The 26,246-nt window shown below is 40.8% G+C and overlaps 1 protein-coding gene across 2 annotated transcripts in view; it reads left to right on the top strand.

Moving 5' to 3' along the window:
* Nucleotides 1-26,246, top strand: part of GALAK (galacturonic acid kinase) — a 475,159-nt gene that overhangs the window by 289,033 nt on the left and 159,880 nt on the right. The gene's annotated exons all lie outside the window — the stretch shown is intronic.

Raw genomic sequence — 26,246 nt, forward strand, 5'->3', positions numbered from 1 at the left:
TATAAGAGGATGTCATAATCAATTTTTTAATAAATATATGAAAAATTCAAGCCGACCTCACCTACCCAAAGTTATCTCTCTATCCTTCTATTAATAGGTTCACATCTTCTTGTCTCTCTCTTCTCAAAAAACAGATCTCATTCCCTGATGATGGACTCACTTAGCTAGTCCGAAACGTCGGTTTCATAAATTGCTCACAGGTTTTTCCATTAATTAATAAGCTGATATTTTTCTTGGATCCCTCTCATCGGGAGGTGTAGGATTGGTCAAGGTCAGCCAGCAACCAAATAAACCCCACAAGTGCTCAACGTTTTAGTATAAAAGGAGATGACTTGAGAGTCATTTCACACACACTTCTCCTAAGATCTCTCTCCACTCGTCTAGGTTTTGTGGTTAGAGAGATCAAGAAGGAGAAGCCCTAGACGCAGTAAAGAAAGGGTTCTATACACAGCAAACCAAGGTGCCCTAGACGCAGTTGAAGAGAGGAAATCTAGCCGCAGTTGAAGGGGATCTAGTCATGCCCTAGCCGCAGCAAAAGAAGGTCTATTTGCAGTTAAACAAAGGTTCCTATACATTGTATAGAGGAGGCCTATCCGAGATCCTAAGAAGACCTAACCGCTGTCATATCATACCTGTCAGTGTGCATTTGTCCACTAGGTCTTCAGAAAACAAACGCACACTGACAGGTATCTTCATGCAAACTCCCACCACCATCCTAAGCAAAAAATGGGTGTCATCAAAACCCTAACCACCAGAGCCTCTAGAATCTCCGACCCAGAACATCTAGATGAAGAACTTGTCCATCTCCATGAAGTTTTTGTAAACAATGGCTATCAACACCACACCATCCGCAAAATAATTAAAGATTCCTTAACCAATAAACAAAACAAAAGGAAATCATTTGAAACCCCTAGAATCTCCCTTCCCTATATCAAAGGAACCACTGATAAAATTGCCAAAGTTCTCGCTAAGCACAACATTATGGTAGCTTTCACCCCCCCTAACACCATAAAAAACATGCTTGAATCTGCTAAAGATGCAATCGACCCAAAAAATCACAAAGGCGTTTATTCGATTCCTTGTTCGTGCGGTAAAGTTTATATAGGGGAAACAGGGAGATCCTTTGGAGTAAGATTAAAAGAACACACTAGTGATATTACTAGAAATAGGTCTGATAAATCAGGTCTTGCAGAGCACGCTTGTTCCTCCTCTCACTATATATGCATGGAACAAGCTAAATTAATCCATAAGGAAGACCACTATTTAAAAAGAAGAATTAAAGAGGCAATTGAAATTGAAAAATCTTCTAATAATATGAATAGGGATGATGGTCTTAAACTAAGTAATACCTGGAAACCCTTACTGAATAAAATAAAGTAACTTTAATTTATGCAAATTCTTCCTTGAGACAGCATTTACAGCTCATAATTTAAAAAAATTATAATTAAAATAAAAATATACATATATATATATATATATATATAAATAATTAAATTAATTAATTAATTAATTAAATTGATTTTATTTTAAATTTAGTTTAAATTATTTTTAATTTAGGTTAAATTAATTTTATTTTTAATTTAGTTTTAAATTTATTATTAAAATAAAATTCAAAACAAAATTAAAATTAATTTAATCAATTTTTTAATAAATATATGAAAAATTCAAGCCGACCTCACCTACCCAAAGTTATCTCTCTATCCTTCTATTAATAGGTTCACATCTTCTTGTCTCTCTCTTCTCAAAAAACAGATCTCATTCCCTGATGATGGACTCACTTAGCTAGTCCGAAACATCGGTTTCATAAATTGCTCACAGGTTTTTCCATTAATTAATAAGCTGATATTTTTCTTGGATCCCTCTCATCGGGAGGTGTAGGATTGGTCAAGGTCAGCCAGCAACCAAATAAACCCCACAAGTGCCAACGTTTTAGTATAAAAGGAGATGACTTGAGAGTCATTTCACACACACTTCTCCTAAGATCTCTCTCCACTCGTCTAGGTTTTGTGGTTAGAGAGATCAAGAAGGAGAAGCCCTAGACGCAGTAAAGAAAGGGTTCTATACACATCAAACCAAGGTGCCCTAGACGCAGTTGAAGAGAGGAAATCTAGCCGCAGTTGAAGGGGATCTAGTCATGCCCTAGCCGCAGCAAAAGAAGGTCTATTTGCAATTAAAGAAAGGTTCCTATACTTTGTATAGAGGAGGCCTATCCGAGATCCTAAGAAGACCTAACCGCTGTCATATCAAGCCTTAGGCTCTCCCTAGCCGCAACATCCTAGAAGAGAGCATGAGGAGTTCTGGAGTCTAGATAGCGTGGTTGAAAGGGATCCGAAGTCTGCTACAGGAGGCTGAGTGGTTGAGGCAAGTGCGGATTGTTTTAGGGTTGGAATAGTGATGTAAACAAGGTCGGAGTTTGCTGTATAGAGGGCTGAGAAGGATGATTGTTAGGCTGAGTTCCTAAGGGTCAAATACGTTGCTGTTTGGAAGTTGTTTGGGCACATTTTCGGAGGTCTGTTGCTACAACAATCTGTTGTGCTAGGTTGCAGGCCATAGCACACAGCTAGAGGTTGCGTGAGGGCTGTCAAGGGTGGACAGTACCCTAAGCAAGCAGCGTGGGTGAGGAGGATACCTTTGAGGGTATGCCACAACCCTTAAAGGGTTAGTTTGTTGATTGTGGGATGAAACTAGGGTTGCAGTAAGTGCCCTAACCAGGAGTGCAGCAAACAACAGAGCAAACAAATGAAAACAATGTTTGGTGGAGGGATGTTGGGTCAAAGGAGTTGACCAGTTTGGATCAGTTTTCCTTGCAGCGAGTTGGAGCCAATTGAGCACATTAGTACACCAAACATGCTAAGGTACAACATGTCTAAATGAGACAGAAATGCAGCATGGTAAAGCATGGACAACTGCAAACATGGGGATGCATGGAGCAACAATGAAGCTTGATGGAGTAAGCAAACAGGACATCAGTATGGCAACCATGGAATGGTAATATCACTAATAGTGGGACAACAGTGGTAGCATGAGGTCCAGCAATGTGATGATGAGTGCAACATGGTGCAGCACGGTGAGGTGCAGCATGATGACGAGATGCAACAGAATGATAGGTGAAGGAGTCACCTTGGATAATCAGTTGAAGCAGCATGTCTTCAACTGATCTCATGTAGAGATGATCTATTCTCTTATCTAGAAAAAGTGTTGACTTCTGCTGTAAATGTACTCTCTCTCTCTCTCTCCACTGAACTATTGAAAACATAAAAGGAATTGATCAAGGGTTTCCCCACATTGGGGTTTGTCCCTGGCTAGCGCCACATCTTGTGTCCTCTTGTCTTGGCTTGTCTTCTACGATTTATGTTTATGTTCTATCTACAGTTTACTTTAATACTGATGTGATTGCTAATATGAAAAAGATATTGAGCTAACTATGAAAATTGAAATAAATTGCTCTAAGCATAGAACATACCTAAAATTAACAGGGGTCTTAGAATTGCTCCAAAAATTCTGCAAAATTAGAGGTAGGCTCTCCAGACCCAAACCAACCAAACCCAGGAAAGCTTTTGGGCTAGATCCAACCCCTGAAAATTGACGCTAATTAGTGTGAAGTCCCATACTGCTTGGCTCTATGTCCCACCCAGAAAATCACCACAAATCCTGCTCCAGTTCCTGATTCTAATGGCTGGGAAATTTCTTGCAAATTATCTCTGAAAATGGTTGTGGATTTCCTGCCCTAATTCTTGCACAAACTTTGCTCTAACCTACTCCACAATTTCACCTAGAATTCGCCCTTCGCAGACCTTAGGAGAGACAGATTCGGTCCTCCAAAGATCAACTATGACTAGCTCTGCAAATGGCTGAGGTGGCTAGTCCTTCTCAAGGAGATTTTCTGCAATTTTTCCAGATGTGGCTCCCCCAAGAAACTCCTCACTCAGCTATACAAATTTCTGGCTTGACGTCCTCCTAGAAGCTCGAATTGACTGAAACAATGGCTGAATGAGTTCACAATACCCAACAATCGACTCTCCAATCAACTCAGAAATTCTTCTTAGGGTGACACTCTAAGTTCACCGAAAGAGAGTTGGAATTTTCCGCTTGGAAATCCCTGTGCTAAACAACACCAGTTAACTTGGCTAAACAACTCAAGCAAACTATCAAATGTAAAATGCACAATTTCAGGAACCCCAAAAATTTGTTTGCTCCTCCTATGAATAGATGTTGCCTCTTCTCACCCTTGTGGGCCCACTAGTTTGAAGCCCTTTCCTCTCCCTTTCCTTATGTGGTGTGAATTCCTCCAAGGAGTTCAAATTTCTTCTTGGGTGGTCCCCACAACCCACTAACCTCTTAATTTCTTATTTCTCCTATGTTGGCCCTGTTGACCACTACTGGTCAACTACCCATGCAGTACGCCTCCTTTCTGTTGGCAGAGAAGGGTAGCTCCTGAGCGACATGTCCGTGCCAGCCTACAGTCATCGACAGCTTGATCTTTCCTGTTGTAAACCCAGTCTGCATGTTTGAATTGTAAATAATCTAAGCAGATCAGAGTCATGTATGTAAAGTTGCCTAGGTGGACCTAACTTTCTAATGACGATCTGCGTCCTGGGAGGTTTTTAGTCTCACCGATCCATGGATCGACAGAGTTTTCCTTCAAACCCGACCCCAAAGCCGGGATGCATTTCGTTATTAGGACTTTAGGAGAATCCTAGCGTGTTAATCTGCTAGATTATAGTTGTGTCGCAGATCTGGGTGGTCTATGAGGGTCTATGTTAAAGTGGGTTCGTCCCCTTAAGATGTAAATTGTAAAAGTCATGATGTAATGTGTCTTGAGGGTTGAGAAATGTTTAAATCCCCTCATGAGTCCTAGGTCCTAGGTCCTAGGGGATGTTTCCAACGATTTGGTTCAAATGATCCATTTAGAAAATAAATAAAATATTAAAATAAAATTAAAAAAAAATAAAAAAATAAAAAAATAAAAAATAAAAAAAAATAAAAAAAAAAATAATAAAAAATTCATAAAACAAAGCAAAAACCCTAAATAATAAAATAATAATATTTTTTGTGAACACATGCAAAATATCTTTTTAAATAAAATCGACGGATGAGATCAAGAGGTGTCTTGATCCTCATCAACGGTCGAGATCAGTTCTACATGGATCACCCAAAACTAGCCGTTAGGATCATTTCCTTCTTATAGGGTCTTAGGGGGTCATTTTACAGGTTTATCTGATCTGTGAGTCTGTACTGAGAAAGCTCTCTTGTAATCTGATTTTCTGATTAATAAAAAGACTTTGGGGTTCAAAGCTGGCTGGTGTTACTCTCTGGAATTGCTGTGAGGTTTTCATTTTTCTGCATATTTCAGTTTTCAGCAGTTAAAATAGCTGGTTCTTCAGAGCATTGTGAGTACAGGTATCTTGCTCACGTGCTAGGGTTTGAATGTTGTAGGGTTTCTGAAATAATGGCAGGTATCTCCATTATTTCTTGAAATCTGGCAGCATTTCTTGCTCTCTTTGCTGATGTTTGCTTGAGGTGTGCAGGAAACCTTTAGGTGAAGGGTATTTGTGGGCGTTTGGGGAAGTTCTGGGCTGAACCAGCCGACTCCCACAGGCTGTTCTGTGCAGAGCCCAGCTGATTGTGCCCTGGGTTAAATCGTTTAAAGTTTATTTTCTGTTTTACATGAGAGATTCTCTTTTTGTTCACAGTAAAGTTCAAATTTCTGATGTTTCGAAAATATTGCTGTAATTATTGTTAAATTTGGCTGTTCTGGAGCTGTAAAAATTTTGTGATTCTAGGCAATTTTTCAAGGGTTTTACTCTGAAATTCTGCATATATCTGCCGAGAGCTTGTCTGTCTTTCAGGGTTACCATACTGCTGTCCTGAAAATAAAAGCATTTCTAGGGAACTGGCATAAGGGCGAATTGTTTCGATTCAAATCAAAGTCTGGCAACAATACGTTATTGCTCAGGTAAGTTCTGAAACATTTAATAAATTTTTATCATTCTTGGCAACGCATGAGGGAATCATTGTGTCATTATACGTTCAAAACTGATCCTCAGGACCGTCAAAACCCGCTGCCGGTGTATAGTTTCTTTCCTGCCTGCATTTCCCTCGAATTTGAGCCACCCACGCAAATTTTTATGTATGATTGCATTTCTGGGCGTTTCCCTCTGCGTATTCCAAAACTCCGATTCAGTTTTCTTTTTTTGGGTGATCATCAAGTGTATCGATCTAACTTTCTTATTCGTTTGTGGCCCTAATCACGTCGACCTGTGCAGCATCTAAACTTTTTTTTTACGTGAGCTCTTTGTTAGTTTTCTTTTGCATCGGCCTCAAACCTCAGACGTGAGGCATTCCCCTTCATTCGTTCTCACCTGCCGTCACGCTTTCGCTAGGGTCGCACACGGTATCGCAGTCCAAATCACGCTTCAGGTCTTAGAATACTTCAGATTTACGATTTCCTTTCTGTTTGGCATTGCCGCAATCTTCACAAGCTGAAATCGATCTTTCATTCAACCGCCGTCAGGGTATTCACAGCAAATAAAATCGGTTTCTCTCATCGACAATCGACCAGCAAGTCCTCAAATCCGTCACCCTTCCCCTCTTGCAAAATTTCTTCACGCGTTCAGCTTTTCGACTGCCATTTTACCTTGTCAAACCATTACCCAGCGTCTCCGTCCGTGACTTACGTTTTTTTTATGCAGGTCGATATTTCTTAGTTTTGTTTATGCAGGTCGTATTCCAGATTGGTAGGTTAGCGTAGAAATTTTTAGATTTTAATTTGTTAATTTTTAGTTTAAATTTTGGATTTAGTTTTATTTTTAGAATAATTTCTAGATTTTCATTTTTAGATTTTATTATTAAAAAAAAAAAAAGGAAAAAATGTGTTTAGGTTCTAGACTTAGATTTTGATTTAGTTATTTAGGTATAGTTTAGATTTAAAAGTTTGTCATTTTCAAATATATAAAAAAAAAAAAGGATTTAAAAAAAAAAAAAAAACTTTTTTTCTTTTTTGTGTGTGAAGAATTACTTTTACTGCATTCAGTCGTTTATCATTGCATATCTTTACGCTGAGATTTGAATCCAAAGTAGATATCTGGTTTCACTATTATTTGAAGCGAAATTATTTCTCTTAGTTTTGCTGGATATCGTCATTCGAAGAGCTTTGTGGTTTTTTGCTGGATATTTAAAGCTTTTTTCCGATCATTTGATGAATGGTGATTGCTGTTTATGATTTATGCTCTTATATCACCTAGAAAGTACTCATTTAGGCACTGGTCTATCAAATAAATAAAGCCATTTTAGTGCATCTCGTCTCCCGGCCCAACTGTTTGGCAGTTGGCCTTCATCTTTCCTCAGGGTCTACCCCCCTTAGCCGTGGGAGACAGGCTTAAACGGAGAGACCGGGGATCAGAGTGACAGCCCCCGGTCTGAGCGTTGTCGTGTCAGTTTGCGCGACAACATTTTTTGGCGCCGTTGCCGGGGATAGAGTTTTTCTGTCCTTGGTTCTTGCTTTGCAAGCTTTCCTGTGCTTAACTTCTTGTTCAAGTGGCGACTCCACTTCCTATATTATCTACAAGAGTGTACACTAGAAGACATCCAAGCAGTCTGTGCAATCCTACTCCTGATCCTGAAAAGGTTTATAGGGTGCGATCACACAAACTCGCTTCTCGTACACTTCTTGGAAATCTTGGACAAGAAGCCCTCTCCGATATTCATTTGCTCTTTAAAGGTCAAGTTAGGCGCAACATCATGAGTATGTTGGGTCCTTGTGATTTTTCTAACATTCCTGGAGCCCCCAATGATATTCCATCTGTTGGGATAGACAAATTGCCTAGCTTTCATGGAGATAATGCCGTTACTGTTAATTCCCATTTGCGAGATTTCAACATATGGATGGCTAAGTACGCTAGATCTCCTGATTTTGATCATGAGGATGTCAGGATGACCCTTTTTATCTTGACTCTAGGAGGTGATGCTCATGACTGGTTTACAGAAAAACCTCCTAATTCGTTTGACTCTTTACAATCAATCATTAATTCATTTAGAGAAAGATATGGAGATAAAAGAGAGGGACGACATCTTGTAAGAGCTCTTACTCTGATGAGAAAGAGAGAAGACGAAACTGTTGAGGAATTTAATAGAAGGTTTAATGGCATTATTAGAGAATTACCTCAAGACTATAAACCTTCAGATAAAACTCTCCAAGATTTTTATATTGATGCCTTTGGTCCTGAGCCATCTTATGAGTTAAGGCGTGCTAAACTTACTGATTATCGAGCTTGCCAAACCTTAGCTGTAGAGCTTGAGAAGGACAAGGCAGCTTCTGGGAAGTCTGAAATCCCAGGGTTTGATAGGGCTGCTACGAAACTAAAGGAACCTAAGGGAAAAGCAGCCCAGGAGCCAGAAAGTGAGCTTGTTCTTAAATTGCTTCAAAAAATTGAAACCATGGAAATCAATCATAATAAGGAGATAAACACTTTGCAGAATAGGTTAATTCAAATGGAAAGAGCGCAACCGCAAAATTTTCAGCCTCGAAATAATAATAACAGAAATAGTAACTGGCAAAGAAAGGGTCAATCTAGTGAGCAAAGGCCCCCTAATCCGCTTACCAACCTGGTGGATGATGCTCCTCCTTACTGTCGTGCTTGTGCTGATTTTCACGAAGAGTCCTCTTGTCCCATTATCAGAAGACTTCTCGATAATGGAATGCTTGGGACAGGTGAGCAAATAAACGTAGTAGGGAGCAAGTTTCCTTTGCCCATGAATGATTGGATAGAGGTTAAGGAAAGGAGCTATGATGTTGTGAATCCTCAATCTGCTTTTGGTATAAATAACCTTGAAAGCGAAGATGACATTTTGGCCAGGTTATATGGTGAGAAACCCTCTCCTGAGAAAATTCTGGAAATTGCTAGAGATAAGGGTTTAACATACCAGAGAAGGGATAAAGATCAGAGCGGAAATCAAATTCCTCCTCGAACTTTAAGCCCTGGTATAAACTCTGGAATAGATGTCGATTTGGGGAATTGGTTTAATAATGCTAAAATCTGGGTTCCCGTGTCTGAGATCGCTAAGATCCCTTCCCAAAGGGACAAGTTACTAAAAGCAATTCAGGGTCCTCAAGTCAACGCTTCTCAGCAGAAGATTCGTGAGGTTGACTATCATGATGCTCCTATTTATCTGCAAAGCGTAGATGCTGATAACAAGGATCATCAACCCTTCTTTATCACCTTATTAGTCAATGGGTATAAATTGAATAACTGCATGTTGGATTCAGGCGCATCTGCTTGTGTTATGACTAAAAGGGTTATGGAACAGCTTAACTTAAGAGTTTCCAGACCCTACTATAATATATGCGCCATGGATTCTAAGAAGATCGAGGTACATGGTTTAATTAAGGATTTGCAAGTTCATCTTTCGGTCTACCCAGACATCATGGTGGTTATGGATATTGTTGTCGTTGATGTACCTGATGCTTGGGGTATGCTGTTATCTAGGAAGTGGGCTTCTGATCTAGGAGGAAGCATTCAGATGAATTGGTCATATGCTATGATTCCTTCTCCTAGCGGTGACGGTTTCGTTAGACTAAATAGAGAGCCTGAGAGGAAATTTCATGTTGAAGATCCTAAGAAGCCTCGTAATGAAATAATTAGAGAACAATCTGACATCGGGAACTATGCTATCATGTCCAATTTCATAATTCCTCCCGATGATGAGATTAAAGATCTTAGGGATGAAGTCTGGTATATGTATTTTGATGGTGCGTCCTCTAGTCATGGTAAAGGTGCTGGAATTGTGCTTAAGTCTCCCCTTGGTCACGTATTCAAGTTTGCCTATCGTCTAGAATTTGAAGCAACCAACAATGTCGCTGAGTATGAAGCCATATTGTTGGGCCTTGAATTGGCCAAAGCCTTGAAGATTAAGTTGCTTAGCATAAAGGGGGATTCCGATCTGGTTATCATGCAGCTTAAGAACAAATTCACATGTAGAAATCAGAGATTAAGAAACTATCGAAATGCTGTGTGGGATACTATGGAACATTTCGATGCCCTTAACCTTGAAGCAATTCCTAGAGAGCTGAATAGTTTGGCAGATGAACTTGCCGTAGCTGCTACCACTTTCCAGTTGTCTGATGAGTTAATTAACGATAAAATTAAAATGGAGGTAATATTCAGACCATCTGTCCCAGACAACTCAGAACATTGGCAAGTTTTTAATGATGAAAAGCAAGTCGTTCGTTTTCTCAATCGTTTGGATGAGTTTGAGGATTTCCGGGTAGTTTCTGGCGAGGATGGTTCTTTAGATCATGGACATATCATAAACCCTACTCCCAGAAATGTAGTTGCCTTAGAGCAACATTTTGATCGGCATGATGCCACGAAGCTGAGAGAAGAAGACAAGTTGGATCCAGGCGAGTACCTTGAAGTTAACATTGGTACTTTTGAAAATCCGAAAATGGTTAAAATCGGTAAAGGCACTAGTCTGGAGGAAAGGAAGAAGTTAACTGATTTACTTCGTGAATACCGAGATGTTTTGGCTTTTTCCTATGATGAGTTGAAGGGCTATAGGGAAGATATCATGGAGCATACTATTCCCTTAAAAGACGAAAATGCTAAACCCTTTCGGCAGAAACTTAGGCAGATTAATCCTAAGTTGTCCCCCCTGGTCCAAAAGGAGCTTGCGAAGATGCTTGCAGCAGGAATCATCGCTCAAACTAGGCATTCGACATGGTGTTCGAATTTGGTGATTGTCAGGAAGAAGAATGGTACAATAAGACTTTGTGTTGATTTTAGAAACCTCAATCTAGCGTGCAAAAAAGATAATTACCCTTTGCCAAAAATGGAAACTTTGTTGCAAAGAGTAACTGGGTCTGGAATGATGTCATTGCTAGACGGTTTTTCTGGGTATAATCAAGTTTGGGTCAAAAAGGAAGATCGACACAAGACCACGTTCACAACACCATGGGGCCCTTTTGAATACATCAGAATGCCATTTGGGTTAACAAACGCTGGAGCTACTTTCCAGAGGGCCATGGACTATGCCTTTAAAGGGTTAATCGGCAAATTTATCGAAATATATCAAGATGATCTTACCGTTTTCTCCAAAGATGGTATCAGTCATATAGATCATCTTAGGCAAGTTTTCGATAGATGTAGAGAATATGGAATTTCTTTGAATCCGGCTAAGTCTGTTTTTGGGGTAACTGAAGGGAAATTACTCGGTCATATCATTTCTAAGGAAGGAGTCAAGATCGATCCCGAACGAGTCGAAGCAATTCAAAAGATCCCTCTCCCGCATAACCTCAAGTCCCTTTAGTCTTTCCTTGGAAAGATAAATTTTATTAGAAGATTTATCCCGAATTATGCGGAAATAGCTAAGCCCATTCAAAGTCTTCTGAAGAAAGATGTGAAATTTGTCTGGCAGGAAGAGGGGAAAAGGGCTTTCCAAGAAATCAAGTCTGCTATCGCGAAAGCTCCTGTCCTTGTTAGTCCTGATTACTCCAAAGATTTCATGATTTTTTCTTTCGCTTCTGAGGATACCATTGCCGGTGTCTTGCTTCAAAAGAATAAAGATGGTCATGAGCAACCTATCGCTTTCATGAGTAGAGCACTTCAAAACTCCGAATTGAAGTACAATACCATGGAAAAGCAGGCCTATGCCCTGGTCAAGTCTCTCAAGCATTTTAAAACTTATGTGGGTTATTCTAAGATCATTGCTTTCGTCCCACATTCTGCTGTTAAGGACATTTTAACTCAGACTGATTGCTTAGGGACTCGTGCTAGGTGGGTTACTAAGATACAGGAGTATGATTTAGAAATTAAACCCACCAAGCTGATCAAAGGCCAAGGTTTAGCTCAAATGTTAACGGAAAGTAATGAAAGGACTCTTGGTTTGTTTTGCCTTGACGACCTATCTTCACCAGAATTGAGAAGATTAGCAGAGCATGAATGGTATAAGGACATAGTTTACTACTTGACAAATCTTTCATGTCCTAATCACTTAGTCGCTCATAAGAGAAGGGCTCTTAGACTAAAAGCCACTAAGTACTGCCTTATGAAGGATGGCCTTGGATGGAGAAATCCTGAGGGCATAGTGCTTCGGTGTGTTGACGATGTTGAGTCCAAAAGATTAATTTCAGATTTTCATTCAGGATTTTGTGGTGGTCATTATGCTGCTAGAACTACCGCCCACAAAATCCTGAGAGCTGGCTATTATTGGCCTTCGATTTTTTCTGATGTGCACAAGTTTGTTAGAACGTGTCAAGCCTGTCAACTGTTCACTGGGAAGCAGAAGCTTGCTGCCCTTCCTCTACAACCTGTTATTGTAGAGGCACCTTTTCAGCATTGGGGTCTGGACTTCATAGGGAAGTTCCATGAAAATTCTAGCAATGGCTACTCTTGGATTTTGACTGCTACTGATTATTTCACTAAATGGGTTGAAGCCATTCCTGCTAAGAATGCCACTGAAAAGGTGATTATGGATTTCATTGAGAATAATATCATTACTAGATTTGGTGTCCCCGCTAAAATCACTACTGACAATGCCAAGGCTTTCAGTTCTTCAGAGTTTACATCTTTTTGTTTCAAATATGGCATTGTCTTATCTCATTCGTCGAATTACTATCCTCAGGGTAATGGTTTGGCTGAATCAAGTAATAAAAATCTCATAACCATTATAAAGAAGATAGTAGGAGATAACAAGAAAGCTTGGGACAGCAAAATCAAGTACGCTTTGTGGGCAGACAGAATTACTAAGAAGAAATCTACTGGTAAATCTCCCTTTGAATTGGTTTATGGCTTGGATGTTACATTACCTGTGCACCTAAAATTGCCAGCCTATCAGCTTCTCCAAAATTTTTCCACTGATAAAGATGTTGTTTAGAATAGGATAGATCAGATTGTGGAATTAGATGAGACTCGTCGGACAGCTTTTGAAACTATATGCAAAAATCAATCTAATATTAAGAAAAGCTTTGATAAATGCTCTAGATCTAGATCTTTGCAGGTTGGAGATATGGTTTTACTTTGGGATTGCAAAAATGAAAAACCAGGAAAGCATAAAAAGTTTGACAGCTTGTGGTTGGGACCGTACATCATTAGAGACATAGCTGGACCAAACTCATTCCACTTGAGCAGATTGGATGGTGAACCACTTCATCTACCAGCGAACGGCCAAATGCTCAAGCTGTTCTTCAGAGATGATATCTAATGCCATGGGGCATCTTTTGTATTGTATTTCTATCCCTACTCCTTGTCTTTTCAGCATTTCATTTCTGTTTTTAGGATTAGATTTACTTTTCATGTTATTAGTTAGTCAATAAATGAAGAGCTTTTATCTTTCCTGTACTTAATGCATATGATGATTTGGGAATGGACGCTACTTATTTTTATTTGTGTGTTGTATGGATGCAGATTCTGGATTCTCACATTCCTACCAGTGCAGCAACGTGTCCCCAAGTAGAGCCAGATGTTGACCACTACTGGTCAACTACCCATGCAGTACACCTCCTTTCTGTTGGCAGAGAAGGGTAGCTCCTGAGCGACATGTCCGTGCCAGCCTACAGTCATCGACAGCTTGATCTTTCCTGTTGTAAACCCAGTCTGCATGTTTGAATTGTAAATAATCTAAGCAGATCAGAGTCATGTATGTAAAGTTGCCTAGGTGGACCTAACTTTCTAATGACGATCTGCGTCCCGGGAGGTTTTTAGTCTCACCGATCCATGGATCGGCAGAGTTTTCCTTCAAACCCGACCCCAAAGCCGGGATGCATTTCGTTATTAGGACTTTAGGAGAATCCTAGCGTGTTAATCTGCTAGATTATAGTTGTGTCGCAGATCTGGGTGGTCTATGAGGGTCTATGTTAAAGTGGGTTCGTCCCCTTAAGATGTAAATTGTAAAAGTCATGATGTAATGTGTCTTGAGGGTTGAGAAATGTTTAAATCCCCTCATGAGTCCTAGGTCCTAGGTCCTAGGGGATGTTTCCAACGGTTTGGTTCAAATGATCCATTTAGAAAATAAATAAAATATTAAAATAAAATTAAAAAAAAAAATAAAAAAAAAAAATAAATAAATAATAAAAAATTCATAAAACAAAGCAAAAACCCTAAATAATAAAATAATAATATTTTTTGTGAACACATGCAAAATATCTTTTTAAATAAAATCGACGGATGAGATCAAGAGGTGTCTTGATCCTCATCAACGGTCGAGATCAGTTCTACATGGATCACCCAAAACTAGCCGTTGGGATCATTTCCTTCTTATAGGGTCTTAGGGGGTCATTTTACAGGTTTATTTGATCTGTGAGTCTGTACTGAGAAAGCTCTCTTGTAATCTGATTTTCTGATTAATAAAAAGACTTTGGGGTTCAAAGCTGGTTGGTGTTACTCTCTGGAATTGCTGTGAGGTTTTCATTTTTCTGCATATTTCAGTTTTCAGCAGTTAAAATAGCTGGTTCTTCAGAGCATTGTGAGTACAGGTATCTTGCTCACGTGCTAGGGTTTGAATGTTGTAGGGTTTCTGAAATAATGGTAGGTATCTCCATTATTTCTTGAAATCTGGCAGCATTTCTTGCTCTCTTTGCTGATGTTTGCTTGAGGTGTGCAGGAAACCTTTAGGTGAAGGGTATTTGTGGGCGTTTGGGGAAGTTCTGGGCTGAACCAGCCGACTCCCACAGGCTGTTCTGTGCAGAGCCCAGCTGATTGTGCCCTGGGTTAAATCGTTTAAAGTTTATTTTCTGTTTTACATGAGAGATTCTCTTTCTGTTCACAGTAAAGTTCAAATTTCTGATGTTTCGAAAATATTGCTGTAATTATTGTTAAATTTGGCTGTTCTGGAGCTGTAAAAATTTTGTGATTCTAGGCAATTTTTCAAGGGTTTTACTCTGAAATTCTGCATATATCTGCCGAGAGCTTGTTGTCTGTCTTTCAGGGTTACCATACTGCTGTCCTGAAAATAAAAGCATTTCTGGGGAACTGGCATAAGGGCGAATTGTTTCGATTCAAATCAAAGTCTGGCAACAATACGTTATTGCTCAGGTAAGTTCTGAAACATTTTATAAATTTTTATCATTCTTGGCAACGCATGAGGGAATCATCGTGTCATTATACGTTCAAAACTGATCCTCAGGACCGTCAAACCCACTGCCGGTGTATAGTTTCTTTCCTGCCTGCAGTTCCCTCGAATTTGAGCCACCCACGCAAATTTTTATGTATGATTGCATTTCTGGGCGTTTTCCTCTGCGTATTCCAAAACTCCGATTCAGTTTTTTTTTTTTGGGTGATCATCAAGTGTATCGATCTAGCTTTCTTATTCGTTTGTGGCCCTAATCACGTCGACCTGTGCAGCATCTAAACTTTTTTTTTACGTGAGCTCTTTGTTAGTTTTCTTTTGCATCGGCCTCAAACCTCAGACGTGAAGCATTCCCCTTCATTCGTTCTCACCTGCTGTCACGCTTTCGCTAGGGTCGCACACGGTATCGCAGTCCAAATCACGCTTCAGGTCTTAGAATACTTCAGATTTACGATTTCCTTTTTGTTTGGCATTGCCGCCGTCTTCACAAGCTGAAATCGATCTTTCATTCAACCGCCGTCAGGGTATTCACAGCAAATAAAATCGGTTTCTCTCATCGACAATCGACCAGCGAGTCCTCAAATCCGTCACCCTTCCCCTCTTGCAAAATTTCTTCATGCGTTCAGCTTTTCGACTGCCATTTTACCTTGTCAAGCCATTACCCAGCGTCTCCGTCCGTGACTTACGTTTTTTTTATGCAGGTCGATATTTCTTAGTTTTGTTTATGCAGGTCGTATTCCAGATTGGTAGGTTAGTGTAGAAATTTTTAGATTTTAATTTGTTAATTTTTAGTTTAAATTTTGGATTTAGTTTTATTTTTAGAATAATTTCTAGATTTTCATTTTTAGATTTTATTATTAAAAAAAAAAAAAAGGAAAAAATGTGTTTAGGTTCTAGACTTAGATTTTGATTTAGTTATTTAGGTATAGTTTAGATTTAAAAGTTTGTCATTTTCAAATATATAAAAAAAAAAAAAGATTTAAAAAAAAAAAAAAAAACTTTTTTTCTTTTTTGTGTGTGGAGAATTACTTTTACTGCATTCAGTCGTTTATCATTGCATATCTTTACGCTGAGATCTGAATCCAAATTAGATATCTGGTTTCACTGTTATTTGAAGCGAAATTATTTCTCTTAGTTTTGCTGGATATCGTCATTCGAAGAGCTTTGTGGTTTTTTGCTGGATATTTAAAGCTTTGTTCCGATCATTTGATGAATGGTGATTGCTGTTTATGATTTATGCTCTTATATCACCTAGAAAGTACTCATTTAGGCACTGGTCTATCAAATAAATAAAACCATTTTAGTGCATCTCGTCTCCCGGCCCAACTGTTTGGCAGTTGGCCTTCATCTTTCCTCAGGGTCTACCCCCCTTAGCCGTGGGAGACAGGCTTAAACGGAGAGACCGGGGATCAGAGTGACAACCCCCGGTCTGAGCGTTGTCGTGTCAGTTTGCGCGACAACAGGCCCTCTTTAGTTCCTCCAAAATTAATTTATGCCCCCAATTATCTTCTCCTAATTCAAACATCAAAATTGCAAAATTGGGAATTCACCTTAGTAGAATTTATTTATTTGGGGATATGACAGCCCTCCCCTCCCAAATGTTGCTTGTCATCAACAATTGTAGTGTTGGGTGCTGCAAAATTTGCTCTCCCTCCCATGTAGAATCCTCTTCTGGCAAGGCCTTCCATCTGACAAGGAACTCCCTAAGAGTCTTGCTCCTAAGCTTCCTTTCCCTTTCCTAGAAGATAGTCTCTGGTGGCAAAACCAAGTGTCCCTCATCATCCAGGGGTGGTAGCTTTGTAGTAGCTGTCACCTGCTGCCCCAAAGCCTTTTCAGGCATGAGACATGAAAATCATTGTGTACCTTGCTTCTTGGTGGGAGCTCCATCTCATATGCTACATCTCCTACCCTCCTTGTCACCCTGTATGGCCCATAGAAGCGGGGTTTGAGCTTTTCAGATCCCTTCTGCTTCAGTGTAGACTGATTGTATGGTTGAAGTCTCAGAGAAACCAAGTCCCCACCTCAAATTGTCTCTCTACTCTCCCCCTGTCTCCATTCAACTTCTGTTGGTTCTACGCTGTTTGCAAGTTATCTTTGAGATAAGGATGTCTTGGCTCTCTTGTATCCAATCCTTGGCACCTGTGGCCCAACTGTCTCCAAAGACCATATCAACAAAAGTTAGTGCATCATAACCATACAGAGCATGAAAGGGTGACATACCTATGGACATGTGATACGTAGTGTTGTAGAAATACTCCCCAAAGTGCAGCCACTTCACCCACTCTCTCTGTTGCTTGGTCACATAGTTGCGTAGATTGCCCTCCAACCATTTGTTCACTATCTCCATCTGGCCATCCGTCTGGGGATGGTAGCTCGTGCTGGGTGTAAGCTCGGTTCCCACAAGGTGGAATAGCTCCTGCTAGAATCCACCCATGAATCTGTTGTCCCTGTCACTAACAATAGTCTTAGGGAGCCCATGTAGTCTGAACACCTCCCTGAAAAATAACTCGGCCACTTGAGAAGTTAAGTATTTATCTAGAATGGCAAAAAGTGGGCGAATTTCGTCAACCTATCAAACACCACATAAATGCAATCTTTCCCTTGAATTGCTGGCAACCTGGTGATGAAGTCCATTGATATGCTCTCCCATTTCCTCTCGGGAATCGGAAGAAGCTGTAGCAACCTTGCTGGATGAGTGTGCTCCCCCTTGTTCCTCTGGCGGACATCGCACTCCCGAACATGTTTCAAGACGTCCTCCTTAAGACCCCTCCAAGTGAAACGCTCTCGAATGGCCCTGTAATTCTTGAGGAATCCCTAGTGCCCCGCCAATGGTGAATCATGAGTTGCGCGTAGGATCTTCTCCTTTAAATGTGATCGTGGTACCAAGTAGATCTTGTCTTTGTAGTAAATAACATCATCCATCTTCCGATACCTGTCATCCCCATGCGTACCATCCAAGATCTTGCATATTTGCCAATCCTTGGAGTACTCCACCAACAACTGTGCTCTCCAATCCTGTGAGATGTCCATCGAAGAGAGTCTCACGGGCCTCTGTGATAGTGCATCAACCACTATGTTCTGCTTGCTCTTGACATACTCGATCTCAAAATCATATACTTGGATCTTACTGACCCATTTCTATTGCGTTTCCTGTAAGCTTTGCTGCTCCAAAAGGAAGCAAAGAATATTGTGGTCAGTGTTCACTTTTGTTGAATTTTCTAAGTTTATCCGTTAGAAAATTAATCTATATTCTGCTGGTTTATTTCTTCTACTTGTTTAAATTCGAACAAGTTATTTAATACATTTAAATACCGAAATAAACACAATACAATCACAACATATACAACTCAACAACTCAAAGAAAACAAGCACACAAGTGACACGGTTATTTTTGGAAAATGTCCCCAGAAAAACCCAATGTAGGAAAACCGGTGCAGCTAGTATGAGGGTCTATTATTATGCAGTATTTCCTTGAGTACAACTGGGTGCCTAACCGGCTCACCCGACAAAGAAAAATACATGGTAGAAATACCTCTCTATTCGGAAACAGGTATTTGGAAAACCTGTCCCACTAAACCCTCTCCAGCGACTTTGAAGCTCAGCGCTGGCCCTTCTGGCCTCTGCTTCAGCCTCCTGCTGACCTACATCAGCCCCAGGACCCTCTGTGTCAACCCTCTAAGGCAGTGCGCAGCCTCTGGGACCCTCTACGTCACTCCTGCAGCCTCCGCGTGGATGACGCAATCCCTCTGGCCTCTGCGCTGTCTCTGCGGGGCTCTGCATGGCCTAAATTGGTTGCTGCTCTTTGCTTTCTGCTTCTGCGTTGGTCTCTTGGCATTGTCTCTGTCTCTCTGTTCAGTACTCACTACCCCTCGCTGTTGATCACTGATTCAACTTTGCTTAGCAACCTCGCTCTAGCAAAATGAATAACTGATCACTTTGGTGTATTCTCCAACTGACCCTCAAGCCTCCTCTTATACTTTTCTTGTTGGTCCTTCAACGGCCGAGATTAAATCTCTAATCAATGGCTAAGATTAGATTTGTCTTGATCCTTATCCTTTGGAACATTCTAACCCAGTTTTATATTAATACCCATTAATATTTTATTTTTCCTAAGTTTAGACTTAGGAACTCCATTAAAAGTATTAATTATTTTAATGTCTCCCAAATCGGCTAGAATCTGCCCAAACCCTTTCTGGGTCTTGGAGATCTCATGTGCTTTAGCCTCTCCACCAATTTTCATGGCTAGAGCACATCCGATGTTACCCCAAATCAATAACTTTGAACCTGTTGCCCACCAGGTACTGTCTAAACTTGGCCAACGCATGTATCACGACCAACATCTCCTTGTCATATATGGAGTACAACTACTCATGTGCTTGTAACTTCCTACTCTCAAATGTTATAGGATGGCCCCCCTATGTCAGAACTGCCCCAACGCCCTCTCCAGAGGCATCGCACTCCAAAACAAATGGTCGTGAGAAATATGGTAGGGCCAAAACAGGACAACTGCTCATTACCTGCTTGAGGCGCTCAAAGGCCTCCTGTGCAACATCAGTCCACTCAAAAGCCCCTTTCTTCGTCTAATCCGTGAGGGGTGATACTTGTGAAAATTCGAGAATCCTCACCCAAATCTACTTACTGCAACAACTGATTAAACTTCTATTTGTTAATTATTGAAACAAATTATCTACTACTTCCTACAACAAATATCGAAGCTAATACAACTACAACGTTCACTTAATTAATTAATTTGCCCAAAACAAGAAAAAAAAAATCAAGAAAGATTCACAAGTGACAGTATTTTTTGGACAAATGTCCCCGGAAAAACCCAATGCCGGAAAACCGGTGCAACAACTTTGAGGGTTTTTTATATTATTAAGCAATAGTTTATGAATACAAGTCTGGATGCCCTTCTGACAATCCAGTTACATAGAAAATAAACTGCTAGAAAAACTTAGTGAGGTTACCTCATTCTACCCAACAATTTTGGCTGTTCCAACAATTGGAGCAACTTTCCCCGGCTATCTCTGCATTGGCCCTGCGTAGGCGCTATGCCAGCGTCAATAGGCTCTGCTTCAACCCAAAATGTTTGCCCTCTGTAGCAGTTTCCAACCCTCCTGGCTCAGAAATCTCAGTTCCCTGACAGATTTCAGATTTCTGCACTGGAAGACTATGCTGCCTCCTCCTGGTGTCTCTCTGCCTCTCTGCTGCTGATCCTGGGTCCTGGAGAAGATAATCCAACCCAACTATCCTTGCCCCTCACTGTAAAGGCTCACTATCGAAAATCACCCTGCAGCTGCTCTGCTTCAGAAAATCGATTCATTGAATTATCTGTGCGTGTTCTCCAAGTGCCCATCAAGCCTTCTCGTATAATCCTCTCGTTGATCAATCAACGACCCAGGTTAGATTCTGATTGATGGCTAGGATCATATTGACTTGATCTTCGCCTTCTTCTAGAAGTCACACCTATAGTTTAGATTAATACCCCTAAATAATTTTAATTTCCTAAGTTTAGACTTAGGGTCCCATTAAAAATATTTAATTATTTTAATAAAACTATCTCCGGGTGGAATTTCCCAAAACGATTTCTGGGTATTGGAGAATGCATGTGTCTAAGCCTCTCTGCAAAATTTGAGACTTAGAGCACATTCGATGCTACCAAAAATCAACACTACTATTTGGGAAAACCCCTTTACGACTCTCTTGTAATACGTGCAGATGCCCATGAATCCCCTCAAATCTGTCACATTCCTAGGCATAGGCCAATGCAGGATGGCCCTAATCTTCTCCTGGTGCACCCATACTCCATCCTCCCCAATCACATGTCCAAGGTATAACATCTCCGTCAATCCAAACTGACACTTGGATATTTTCGCATATAACTGTTGCTCCTCTAGTATGTGCAATACTTCCTCCAAGTGCTGGAGGTGCTCCTCCCATGTCCTGTCGTATATCAAGATGTCATAAAAAAAATAACAGGACACATCATCGCAACTGCTTAAGGAACACATGGTTCATGCAAGACTAAACGTGGTTGGTGCATTTGTTAGCCCAAAGGGCATCACCAAGAACTCAATGTGTCCATAATGATAGTGGAAGGAAGTCTTTGGGATGTCTTGCTCCCTCTCCTAGATATGGCGGTACCTCGAGGGCAAGTCTATCTTACAGAAGTACTTAGCTTCTCTAAGCTCGTCCATCATCTCATCAATGCGCGGGATGTGGGATACTTGTTCTTCAGCGTCTTCTTGTTGAGGGCCTGGTAATCTATACACATACGAAGGGTCCCATCCTTCTTCTTCACCAGAACAATTGAAGAAGTGAAGGGACTCGAGCTGGGCCTAATGTGCCTTAACCCCAGTAGCTCCTGCATTGCCCTCTCAATCTCATCTCGATATACCTTGGGATGGTTGTAGGGAGTGGTAATGACTGCATGCATGCCCTCCTCCAGCTCAATGGTGTGCTTGAATCCTCTATTGGGTGGCTTGCCAGGTGGAATCTCTCTAAATACTGCCCGATCCTTCTCCGAGAGTGCCAATATGTCTGGATGTGTCTGTTGCGTTGGCCCCCTATCTCTGAAATCCTCAACTCTACAACCCAAGCGATGTCACCATGCCTCAAGTCGGCCTCCATCCTATGCGCTGACACTATCTGGGGTGGATATGAGTGCATCACTCTCAACATTACCATCTTCCCATCCGGGCCCATGAACTCCATCTCCATCTTCTTCCAATCTGTAGTGACACGCCCCAGAGAATACAACCATTGAACTCCCATCACTATATTGGTGTCCGGGACGTCCACCATGAAGAAATGATCTGTTATCGAATAGTTCTCCATGGTCACTGTCATGTTGGGGACATATCTCGTACACTGCATGGTCCCATCCCCCGACATCAGCACTGAAAATCCATCAAAGGTCTCTGCCTGAATGCTTCTCCTCTCTATCAGCTGTGCATCAATAAAATTGTGGGTTGCCCCACTATCCATCAACACTGATACACGTTGCCCCTGTATTGTGCCCTTAATTCGAAGTGTCAAATACTTTGGGACTCATCATAGTCAAGTAATAACCCCTCCAGTGGGAAGAAATGCTCCTTTTCCAGGTGGGCATGGTGGGCCACCTCCTCTAGTGCCTTGGGGTCCACTATCTCCTGCGTCTGCCTCCTGCTCCGTCTCCTCCTTCTTTGGCTCACTATCTAAGAATACCTCGATGTAGTGGACCTTGCCCTTGTTACATCGATGCCCTGGTGCCCATGGCTCTTGGCAAGTGAAGCACAACTTCCTCCTCCCGAGGTCTCTCCTGGTCTCATTGTCCAACTGGCCTCTCCTTGTCCACTCCTTCTGAGGAGGTCTGGTGTCCTTTCCCTTCTGAGGGAAAGTGGGTCTAGTGCGGTACTAGAGCTCTCGTCTTCAGAACAACGTCTAACATGTCCCGTACTTGGCTAATGGCATCTTGCAATGATACTATCTGGTATGCTCGCACCCATCCTCTCAATTGCTCAACCAACCCCTTAGTAAACAACATAATCAACCTCACCTCGGAAATATCTGAGACCATCACCGCAAGTCTCTGAAACTTAGCTATATAGGCCTCTGTGCTGCTTGTTTGCTTCAGGTTAGCCAACTCCCTGAATTGTAGTTCTTGGTTTTTCCTGTCAAATCTCTCCACTAGCCTATGAGTGAACTCTGTATATGAGGTAATAGACGCATTCCCTAGTGTGATCAACCCATGATACCATCACTCATGTGCATCTCCCTACAGATGTAGCATAGCAAATCTGATAGCATCAACGTCCCTCATGGGTTCCAAATTTAGATAAGTATCCAATTTCTGAACCAAAGCCCTTGCTGAACTCTTGGTTGACCCATTGAAATTGGGTAATGTCACCTTCTCTTCTAACTTCTGATTGCCCCAACTCTGGTATTGCTTCTCTCTTCAGGATGAAGTTCAATCCCCCCTACACTTCTCCTTCAGATGGTAGCAATTTGCAAAAGTGAGAGTCTTCTTGACTCTGGTGTCCAAAACCTCATACTCATCGATCCCATCAGTAAAGGATCTAATCAGCTCTGTAAATGCATCAACCCCTCTCTCACACTCAGGCTCCTCAATGAAACGTGGCATGGTGGGTTTGTAAGTCTGGCCATACGTATGCGTGGTCTGCTGGTTTGTGTGTGGGTGTGCCTGGCTCCCCTCTCCTGTGCGTGAGCCTTCTTCACCCTCATTGGCTTCTCCGTGAAGTCCCCCATGCATGTTCTGTAATTGAAGCTTCATCATCTGTCTCATCATCCCCATCATTTGCCTTGGTTGCTCATCACCATTATTCCCCATGACGCCTCTGGTGTTTTCAAATGCGGTGTCTGAAAAATGCTTGGGCTCGTCCTCTCTACCATGATCCGTTCCTCTACCTCTGCCTCGGCCTCTATGACGATAGACTACTCCACCAAATGGTCCTGTCATCCCCTGCTCCTGAGCCCACAACAGGCCAAGAACATGCTCTGATACCACTGTATTATTCTACTAGAGAAAATACAGTAAATATCGAAAGCATGAACTAAGTTACAACACTGAAATAGTCCATGTGTTGAAAATTTCACACAAGCAAGAACATTTAGAACACTGTTGAGCAGTAATCACGAAAATGGGCCATTTTATTATATATATCCAATGATAATCTGGGTACAAAATTTAGTGGAATGAGTGCACCTGGGCTTGCTATAGCAAGCATGCAAAACCCAGGCGGGTGAGAAGAAATCTCCAAGCTGAAATGGCCTCACTGGCTATATGTTCTAACTTCTACTCAGGAATTTTTTTTTTGCTGTTGCTTGAGGCAAACTGTGATTTGGGGTCTCAGAATTGCTCCAAAAATTCTGCAAAATTAGAGGTAGGCTCTCCAACCCCATACCAACCAAGTCCAAAAAGCTTTTGGGCTAGCTCCAACCCCTGGAAATTGCCCCAAATTAGTGCGAAGTCCCCAGTTGCTTGGCTCTGTGTGCCACTCAGAAAATCAACACAAATCCTGCTCGAGTTCTTAATTCTAATGGCTGGGAAATTTCCTGCAAATCATCTTTGAAAATGGTTGTGGATTTCCTGCCCCAATTCCGGCACAAACTGTGTTCCAACCTACTCCACAATTTCGCCCAGAATTTGCCCTGCACAGGCCCTAGGAGAGACAAATCCAGTCGTCCAAAGATCAGCTATCTCCAGCTCTGCAAATGGCCAAGGTGGCTCATCCTTCCTCAAGGAGATTTTCTGCAATTTTTCCAGGTGTTTCTGCCCCAGGAAACCCCTCACTCAGTTGTACGAATTTCTGGCCTTGCGTCCTCCTGGTATCTTGAACTGGCTAAAACAATGGTTGAATGAGCTCACAATACCCAACAATCGACTCTCCAATCAGCTCAGAAATCTCTCTTAGGGTGACACTCTAAGTTCACTGAAAGAGAGTCGGGATTTTCCACTTGGAAATCCCTGTGCTAAACAACACCAATTAACTTGGCTAAACAGCTCAAGCAAACTCTCAAATGTAAAAGGCACAATTTCAGGAACCCCAAAAATGAGTTTGCTCCTCCTATAAATTGATGCTGCCTCTTCTCACCCTTGTGGGCCCCACTAGTTCGAACCCCTTTCCTCTCCCTTTCCTCATGTGGTGCGAATTCCTCGAAGGAATTCGAATTTCTTGTTGGGTGCCCCCCACAACCCACTAACCTCTTAATTTCTTATTTCTCCTATGTTAGCCCCCTTTACTTCCTCCAAAATTAATTTATGCCTCCAATTATCTTCTCCCAAGTCAAACATTAATAATTTGTCAAAATTGCAAAATTTGAAATTTGCCTTAGCAGAAATTATTTATTTGGGGATATGACCATCTTTAAAAAACCAAAGTATTTTACAGTGGTTTTCAACACTGTTGTAAATGTTTGCAAAATCTATTGAGAAAGGAATGCCTTTTATGTTTAACATAGTCATCATTAAAAGTAGTTACAATTAAGTTTTTTAAAACTAAAGCTCATATCTAGTGGCCAAAATGGAATGTCAGTCAACCATTTTTTAAATTGTTCGAGATTTTAATTGGCGAGTGTACAGGTTGTGCATAATACTATAAAGTATAGCTTCTTGTGCTTAGAATCTTGAAACAACTACAAATGTTAATATTGAATTCCAGAATATATATATATATATATATATATATATATATATATATATATAATTGCTGTCCCCAACCTGCTGTCCCCTGAAAATTTTGGGAGTGTGCTGTAGCCGTTCCGGGAATGCGTGCCCCCACCGCCAAAACCAATGCAGCATGGTGAATTATAGAACTACAGAACTGTTGGAGAGTCATCATATTTGACCATGTCATCTATGGGTTGCAATAAAATATACATATTCAGGTGAGTGATCAAGTTTCAAATCACCTATGAATTATTTTAATTTATGATGAGATAGGAGAAATCCAAAAAGTCCAAAAGTGTATATGTTAATACATAATCGAATTAAATCCAATGGAAACTTAAGGACTAGGTCTCATTATATTATGCTCACTAGTATCCCCTATGGGCTTGAGTGGTCCTGCCTAGTATAAAAAAGAAGGATGCCTTTTTTCTTTTGTAGAAATTCATTCATTTTCATCAAAGACTGCATTATCTAATTATAATATTACCTGCTTCTCCATTAACCAATTTCCTTTTCTGTATAATAGCATAGGCTGTTATACGTTTTGCAGGGGAAGATGAGCTCTACATGACAGGAATGCAAGCAAGAGTCCAAACCTTCAATAGAACTTCATACCAGTCAATTTAGTAAATACCCCTAAAGTATAACCGAAACAGTGACTCGCACATCAATGACCCTTATTCACTGTTCCTGTAACAAATACATTATTCTTATTTTATAGAAGCAATTAGCTTTCCTCAAACATAGCAACAAACATTTGCATATTAAATCTTCCTTTCTTAAGAGTTTTTCTAAAAGAAATAACGAACATTCTATTTATATAATTCTTTTTTGTGTTTTCCTTTATATTTTGTGTATACTTGTGCAAATCTTGGTATCTACGAGCATAATTCCCACACATAATCTATACATCTTGCTTATTTCCATAGGCTACCATAAGGCATTTTTTTCCTAATAGTAACAAAATTTTTGGTTATGGCAGCATTTGCTTTGCCCCTCTAATATCTATTTTGTCAGT

The sequence above is a fragment of the Pinus tabuliformis genome, chromosome 4_1 (assembly GCF_031772625.1).
Source record: "Pinus tabuliformis cultivar Carrire ecotype Pingquan chromosome 4_1, CPIR1, whole genome shotgun sequence".
NCBI lineage: Eukaryota > Viridiplantae > Streptophyta > Pinopsida > Pinales > Pinaceae > Pinus > Pinus tabuliformis.